The sequence below is a fragment of the Danio rerio genome, chromosome 7, assembly GCF_049306965.1.
Source record: "Danio rerio strain Tuebingen ecotype United States chromosome 7, GRCz12tu, whole genome shotgun sequence".
NCBI lineage: Eukaryota > Metazoa > Chordata > Actinopteri > Cypriniformes > Danionidae > Danio > Danio rerio.
The window spans coordinates 56,815,269-56,823,990 of NC_133182.1; the positions used below are offsets into that span (position 1 = coordinate 56,815,269).

General features: G+C 35.6%; 1 long non-coding RNA gene across 2 annotated transcripts; it reads left to right on the plus strand.

Annotated features, from left to right (window-relative positions):
• The first annotated feature begins 2,017 nt into the window (after positions 1 to 2,017).
• On the plus strand, positions 2,018 to 5,247 carry LOC110438788 (uncharacterized). Of its 2 annotated transcripts, none has more exons than XR_012382724.1 (6): positions 2,018 to 2,106; positions 2,352 to 2,495; positions 3,213 to 3,329; positions 3,422 to 3,463; positions 3,782 to 3,912; positions 4,253 to 5,247. It is a non-coding gene; the product is annotated as an uncharacterized lncRNA (long non-coding RNA). The 2 variants fall into 2 exon arrangements; XR_002457158.3 differs by having other exon boundaries at positions 3,782 to 3,868.
• The last annotated feature ends 3,475 nt before the right edge of the window (positions 5,248 to 8,722 follow it).

The window sequence follows — 8,722 nt, forward strand, 5'->3', positions numbered from 1 at the left end:
CTGTGTGAACAGCGCTTTTTTGAATTTACTGGTAAAGTCGTTCTGAAAATTTTCCATATATTTACCGGTATCACTGTGTGAAAGGGGCTAATGAGTTCACTGTTCTCAAATGGCCTCCACAGTTACCAGTTCTCAAACTAATAGGGCACCTTTGGGATGTGGTGGAATGGGCACTGACAAATCTGCAGCAACTGCATGATTCTATCATGCCAATATGGACCAAAATCTCTGAAGAATTTTTTCTAGTACCTTGTTGAATCAGGAATGTTTAAACCACACTGTAATAGTCTAGTGAACCTAATAAAGTGGCCAGTGGGTGTATCTCAATAATGTGTTTTCTAAAGCCTGGCAGATAGACTTTGCATTTAATTATACTAACATTTTCATCTTAAAAAATAAGTGTATATATATATGAGCAATATCACACGAGTAGCGCTGAATATCGGCACTGTTGGGAGGCGTGCGATGGTTGCCTTAGGGCCCCCACCAGTGCCAATATACAGCCATATGTACGCACTGCTACGAGTGTGATATTGCGTTTATACAACATGTTTGATGACATAATTGTGTATATAAAAACAAAATGAAACATGTAGAGTCTCAAAAACCCTTTGTATGAGGAACTACTTTCCTTCGCAGTGGATTTAAATCATAAGGTGACAGTTAAACAGCTGTTAAAACAGTTAAAGCATCTTTTAAACTTTAGATCTGTAGTGTCTGCTTTTTGCTGGCTTTATGTGGGGGGAGTAATACACAAAGGGTAAAGAGGCTGTAGGAGTTCTAATATTGCAGAATATTGCACGGCTATCAGCCAATCAGATTTGAGAACCAGACAGAACTGTTGTATATATATATACATATATATATATATATATATATATATATATATATATATATATATATATATATATATATATATATATATATATATATATATATATATATATATATACTTATAAAAATGAAAGAAATAAAAACAATGAATCATACAGAATGGCTACATAGAGTTTCTGTGTGTTATATGTGTAATTTTTTTTTTTTCCTTTGGATCAAATATCCATATGCTATTTTGATTTGTAGGAATAGATTGATGAGATTTTTTTTCAGGCAAATACTTCCTGAAATGGAAAGATTTTAAAATAAAAAAAAAATCCAGGATTTGTGTCTACTAAAAAATAAATAAAGTTAAAGTAATAACAACTGACATCAAAGTATATTCCCTCTTGTGTGTGTGAATGTGTTCATGTGTATATGTGTGCTAAGAAAAGACAGTAAAAAAGCCGGAAGGAATCATTTGGGAGTTATGAAGGCTGTCCCTGGGGACAGACAGGCCCATTTACTCTCACTGCAGGTACTCAGTGAGCCCCGGGGTCACAGTGAGAGGGCAGACGCTGCTGTAAATAACGCATGGAACGATGTCAGTCTCCTCTCTCCAGAAAGGTCATCAGGCATGAGATGTGGATCAGCACCTCTGATTTGGACAGGTCAATAACATCCAAGTCACCTGGAGCACACTGGAGAGATGGATGAACTCATTCTCATGCTTCTCGTCGTTAGTTAAGGATTTCAGATATAAAATTAGTTTTTTAATGTTAGTAATCATGATAGGATATCAAATATTGTGAGGCATAAATGTAAAAAATTATTATTTTTTTTTAATTATATGTAAACACAATGCAGTTTGCGACAATCAACATTTCAGTTGTCATGATGATCTTCTTGCATTGCATGTTTGAGAAAACTAATGGCAATTATGGCAGATTTTGCTGCATATTTTAAGGAATACACTGTTAGACATTTCTGTAAATTACACAGTTATTTACTGTATTTCACCCAGTGTAATACTGCAAATTCCTTTTACGGTAAATAACTGTATTTACCGTTGCATTATGGGAATTTAGTGTGACGTCGAACAACATATCCAGCGATGTACTGTATTTGTAAAAATTCGTGTATTATACTGTATTTTCCACAACTGCTTCAACGCCACCTTGCGGCGATTCGACTACTCTGCACCACATTTTGCCTGAGGACCCTGGAGCAATTCTGGAGGACAATTTATTAGTGTGCCTGAAGAACATACTGGATTTAACAAACTTTACTCTGGTAAGCTGAGGCAGTGTTTCATTTTACAGAATGTTTTGTGGACGAGAATAGAACAAAGTAAAGTATAAAGTTGGCTATTATTATTTTCTCTGGCTTGGCGTTATTTCGCCCATTTGAGAAATATATCATCTATTAAGATGTTACCTTTATTTAATTTATTACATTAACACTACTATTACTTTAAATAAGACTGTTTATGACTATTAGCCATTGTTCTCGTCATATCTTTTTATTTATTTACATAGGAACCGGTGTTGCAGCGGGTTTTGGTTTAGGAGGGAACCAGAGGTATGCAGACAGTTTTGGAGGACACTTAGCACGAGACAACGGTCCGGCAGAGAGTGTTTTCCCCCAGAAGAATATGAATGAAAGACCAACAAATAATCCAGGTAAAAGCGCGTCTGTCTGTGCTGACAACACTCGACATTGATTTGAGCACCTCTATTAGCATTTGTTTGCTCGGCAACATTGGCTGAAGCGATCTTAAAATGGTAATGTTAACTGTTAGCTAAACTGATCTAAGTTTATACTGAATTGGACTCAAACTCATTTTAACGTGCAACGTTTAACTTATATTGATTTATACTATATATATTAGATGTTGTGAACTTATTTTTCTCTGGTTTAGAGTAACTTATAACGTTAGCTTGAGAAAATAACATCGCGACGTAACCTATAAGAACGCTAACGTAAATCTATAACGTTACAATATGCATAGAGGTAAAGTTGGTTTTATATTCGCACATTCGTTCATTTAGAAGACTCTATACTGTTTACCATGTTACTTTGAATATTCGATCAGAATTAGCATGCCAGTATGACTTGAAATCAACATTAACACTGTTTATTTGACCGTGAGCATGTTGTACTTTGATAGTCATTAGCTGCTAAAATGATTTCGCTATTTAGAGTTTGCAAATAATACTTTTATGAAATTAAATTATTAAGGGGGAAGTCTGAATCTGCTAATATAAAACCAATTTTACCTCTATGCATTATGCTAATAACCACCTTTTTGCTATTTATTGTTTGCTAATTATTTTTTTATCACAACTCTTGACATTTGGTTTAACATAATTGTTACCATTATATTTTTTTCTGTTTAGATATGGCACTGGCACAGCAGCAGGTTTTGTCTGAAGAAACAAACAGCATTTCAGAGGAACATCTTGATCAGCACAGCCTTATGCTTAAAAAATAAGCAAGACCAGTAAGCAACCAAGGTAAACAAATAAAAAAAAAGTTGTGTGGAGGTTGTGGATTGTAGCATGGTATTCTTATCTGTATTTTTGGCTTTTTTATGGTCTCAATATAGAATACTGGGAGCCTGCCTGTGCAAACTGGACCTCATACAACAGTAAGTACTGTACATCTATTTGTTTCTCAATATATTAACGTTACTTTTAATACAAAATGTGTCAAATGTTTAGTTGCTAGCTAAATAAAAAAATCGTTTTCCCTTTTTTATTAAACCATTTAGTAGGTTTTTTTTTCATCTTTGTTTATAATATTTTTGAGCAGATTGAGGTCTGTCATGGGTCAGACATTTCAAAATACAATAATTAGTATTGGGATACATGCATTTGTCTATGTATTAAATGTCTTTTTCCCCATTTCATGTTGCCTAAATATTTTGTAATAAATAAAATAATACAATTTTTTGTATAAATTCCAGAGGATGAAACAAAATGCACAGCAACAACCAAAGTGAGCCAGAAGATAGTAGGAGAAGTACTGAAGAGAATGACAACCATGAACAACAGTGAGTTATCCTTCTTTCACCAGCTAACTGAGAACTTGGATTAGGTGAGACACTCTCAATAGTTTTATCAGTATTCAGTCAGTTTTAGTTTATTAGGAATACATAAAACAAATAGTCTAATCTGTCCTGCAGTGAATCAACCCATCACAAATGCTACAATGTTTTTGTAAAACCTTGTTAGGGAAAAAAATAAACAGGACATTCTGGTTAGTTATCTTTTAAACATGGTAGTGAGCAGGTTATGAGCAGGAGCCAGTTGCTCAGTACCAGCTGAAAACTACCCCAACCTAGCTGCCATGCTTCAAAATAATTAACCAGTATATGATTTATTTTTTTTAAACAAGCTTCTTCTATGCTTATGTTAGTCTGTTTGTCCTTATCCAGAGTTCTTCATAATCCTGGACTGGGCCAAATCCTGACCAGATGCTGTGGTGGTCATGGAGGAGTGAATCCTAAAAGACACACGTGATCAATGAGTTTCCGCATTGATCCAATGGGCCAGCCTGACCACCCGCTGGTGAACTTTCAAGCCTCTGGTGCCTAGACTGCGGCCTTGCACAAGTTTGGCTAGAGGAGAACTGGTCGTGCCCAACTGAGCCTGGTATCTCTCAAGGGATTTTATTCTACACTTTCGTCAGTTGGTGAAGTTTGTTCCATGCCACTGTCGCCACTGGATCACTTGGCTACGATTGGTGGATCGGTGGATTTGCTCTTCAGTGTTTGGACTTTCAGCAGTGACATTTACTGCTTCAATTCTGAAAACTGGACTGAAGCAGCTTCAATTTACAAGAACTTCTATGTTAAGCTGCTTTGACATCATTGATCTACATTGTAAAAGTGCAATAGAAATAAAGATGAATTGCATTTGAACATGTGAATTCAGACCTTGTTGAGCATTTGACACCAGAACTAGTAATATTTTAAAGTTGGGTTGTTTCTGAGTCGGCTAATAGTTACAAATATTTATTTTTCCAACAATATGCAATTCAGAAGTTTAAATTATTATTGTACATGTATGTTCTAGTGCTTTGTGTGATTTATTTATTTTTAATGTGTTGATTTTATTGCTTAATGTAATTTTCACACATTTTCCTTAAATGCTTTAAGCATTATTAATGTTTTAAAGAATGGAATATTTTGTAATTGTGTCTGGTTTAATGTCAGTAGTACTTAGTACAATTGGTTTTTTTTTCTCAACAATATGCAGGTCAGACACTTAAATTAGTTTTGTACATGTATGTTAATGTGCTTTGTCATTTTCAATGTTTTTTTTCTTAAAATAAAATATTTTGAATGATTGAAATGTAATGTTTTTACACATTTTTAAGCTTGTTTTAAGCATCTCCAATGTTTTAAATAAAGAGTGTTTATTTTGTTAATATTTTGTAATTGTGTCTTTTTTAGGTCTATAGTATTAAAATAATATTAATAAAATTATATTATAAAATATTTAGGACAAAATTAAAAGGTTTACAGTAGCTAACTGTTAACTTAGGTTTTTACAGTAGTTAACCATTTTCAGACACTACAGTAACATGCTGTTAACAGATTTACAGTTGTATACTGTAAATCTAAAATACAGTAACTTACTGGCAACAGTGTTGCCAGTAAGTTACTGTAAAAACCCTTTGAAATGTCTAACAGTGTACATTAGATCATCTAGACGTTTACTCATAAAGAACATTTGTTAAATATACACAGCAAAACATACTACCTTAGTCAATGCAGAGGAAGTTTGATAACTCACCAAGCAAATTAAATTTGTCAGCACTTTACTTGCAGAAATGAAAGTGCAAGTTGTCCCTGGGCAGTTTCTTTTAAAAAGTTACACTTTTCTCACTTGCTCTTCTTATTGGCCCACTGCGCTAGAACAGAACACGAATAGATTGGTTAATATCAGCTGTCAATCCCTCTGTTCCAATAACAGGGAGCTACAGCATCGAAAATGTAAAGGGCTGAAAACAAGAGAATGAAAACAACACTGACATATTTAGTTTTAGAAACCACCTAAAGTTACAAACAATGGCACATCTGATTAGTGCTCATGTAACAAATGTCAATCCAGCATTTACATATTTCAAAGAGTGGATAAAAGACTTCCAGTGTTAAAAGTCCACTATGAAAAGGACTAAAGCATTCAACGTAAAGTCAGTGGGACGGAGCTTTCAGGTAACAGTTTTTGCCTCATCTACACATTTTAAGCGCGAGATGTTCTAACGTTATTTAATCCTTCATTTAATCATCTCGATGCTGTCAATTTTGCGACTGATACCGCGTTCACCATCACTAAAGAGCATGCATTCACTGAGATGTAACTAATATTACAGCTCATGAAAAGACCGTTACTGCTATTTAGATGACATATGCAAATTATGAGTTATATGTCAATATCAATACCCGTGAGAACACAGCAGTTATTATTATTAATTAATAATAGGGCCGGTAAATTTAAATCTTTTTATTTATTTTTGTGTTTTGTTTTTTGCTGTATCGAAACCATACCGAACCGTGACACCACTGTGTCGTATCGAACCTAATCATGATTTTTGTGAACCATAACACCCCTAATATATATATATATATATATATATTCATCATCATATTAAAATAAAAGTCTGTAGCAATTGAAAACTAAACAATATTACTCCATCACTTGTAAAGATATATATTTTAATCAAATATAACTTAGTCTTTTCACATCAAAAAATATTTAATGTGCTTCCAGAGTATACTGTTTTTGGTATTTGTGATGCATTGTGTGTCATTGTTTACATTTGTGCCATTTGTAAATAAAAGCCTAAATTACCTGTTCATTGAAGAATGACAGTGAACAGTGAACAAAAACAGAAGGTCAAATTAAACCTGTCTGATGTGTGAGAATAAACCTCGTTGGTAGCTCAAGCTCACACAAACAAGACCAAGCTTCTATATCCAACTTCTATTGGCATAACACTGATCTGGTCAATTTTTTAGGGGAATAAAGTCCTAAATTTAATGTGTTCATCATGAGTACTTTCAGAAAATCTTCATCAAATGAAAAACAAATATCCTTCATGAGTTTGGAACAACATAAATGTAAGTAATGAAAGACTTTTTATTTTGAGAAGGACTAAATATTTAGGGGAACAAAATGCAAGATTTTGCTATTATTGAAAAAATTCTAAAACCTCTAGAATAGTGTTGTATAATTTCCTGACACATGTAACCAAATTGTTTTGAAAAATAGTCAAGAAAAATAAGCAATTCCTGTTTTAAGTGTGGGTCATGTGACATCATACGCCCTTGAAACACTTGGGAAACACCAAAGATGCTTTCATATGTTGTGTATTTTACCAAACTGCACAGAGCAGCATTAAAGCAGAACTTTAAAATATTTTTTAAACAGGGCCACCGCTTCCCCACGCTGTCACACTGGAAGAAGCTGCTTGTGGGTGCTAATTCACACTGCATTTGGCGAACACAGAATTATTAAACTATATTGGTAACAATAGAATGTGCAGCCAAAGATGCTTTTCGTTGTTTCTAAAGCAAACAGAATAATGTATACTTAGTGTATTAGCATAATAAAATGGTTATCAACTTTAGCTATTGACAGTAATCCTGCATGAATAGTCTCTGCAGACTGACACTGACTAATTATATAAATCAAAGACAGGGCTGATGCTCTGTGTGATCGTTTAACTCCTCCCAAGGATGAGCCAACCCTGTGATCGATCCGAAATAATCAATATGCAGGATTTCACAGAAGTGATCAATAAAAAAAGAGGGTAATGCCTGCCTGCTCGCTGCAGGACAGAAGGAAGGCGGGCGCTGCCAGGCTGTGTGTGCTGTTAGCTGCCACGTGCTGGCTCTAATGAGGGGAGTGTTGATTTGGCATGGGCCCTAATAGGATCAAAGAGCCCATTTGGCTTCCAGTTGACTGACAACAGCACTGGGCTGGCAGTAGACCAGAGAGAGAGAGAGAGGGAGAGCGATACAGTTGCGAGATACTGTATAATACACAAACATCCACGTGTGTGAATGGTGATAGTGTTACATGCGCACATATGGTGCCATGATACTACCACTCAGACACACGTCAACACAAACGCGTGCCTGTGACACCAACACATATGCACTGCAATAATATCACCATCCGAACACCCACACCTTCACAGAAGCAGTGGGGCCAGACAGACAGGTGTGTGTGTGTGTATCTCACACATACATGCATGAATAATATTCTATTAGGCAAAAAAGTGAAATCTGCAATAAAGCAGCACTCTAGCACCTTCCAGGTGTGTGCGGACTACCTCGGGGCGTTTCAACATCCCTGTGCAAATGCTCAAAATGCCAGCTTTCCACACGCACAGGTGTGATTTCAGCATGTACATTTGCATATTTCATGCTTTTCTGTCTCATGACCTTTGTTGCGACGAAGCAGTGGGATGTTCATTGTACACATTTTGCATGTTTTGTGCATGCCTCTTATTTATAAGCATGACTGTTTTGTCAGCATTTATATTGATGGCCTGAGGGTTCGCTACAAGCGCTACACCATTAGCGAGAATGGAACAAGGAAAATAAAACAAAGAGAATGAAAAAGAAGACCTAAAAATACTCACAACCCCATCCCATGCTGGATAAACATCCCCCTTTCCTAAATTGGCATGCAAATGTTTTCGTTTTTTTCTTCTTCTTTCAGGTTTCACCACCACACTTCCCCCGTTTTCTGTCTGTCCCCCACCCCCGATCCTTTGTCTCGAAATTAGTGAAGCAGAGTGCTCGGGCGGCTAATTACGTATTCAAATGAAAGAGGCTCGTTAATGTTGCACTGGGGAGAGAGGAGCTGATTGGGAGAGGATGATGGAATTG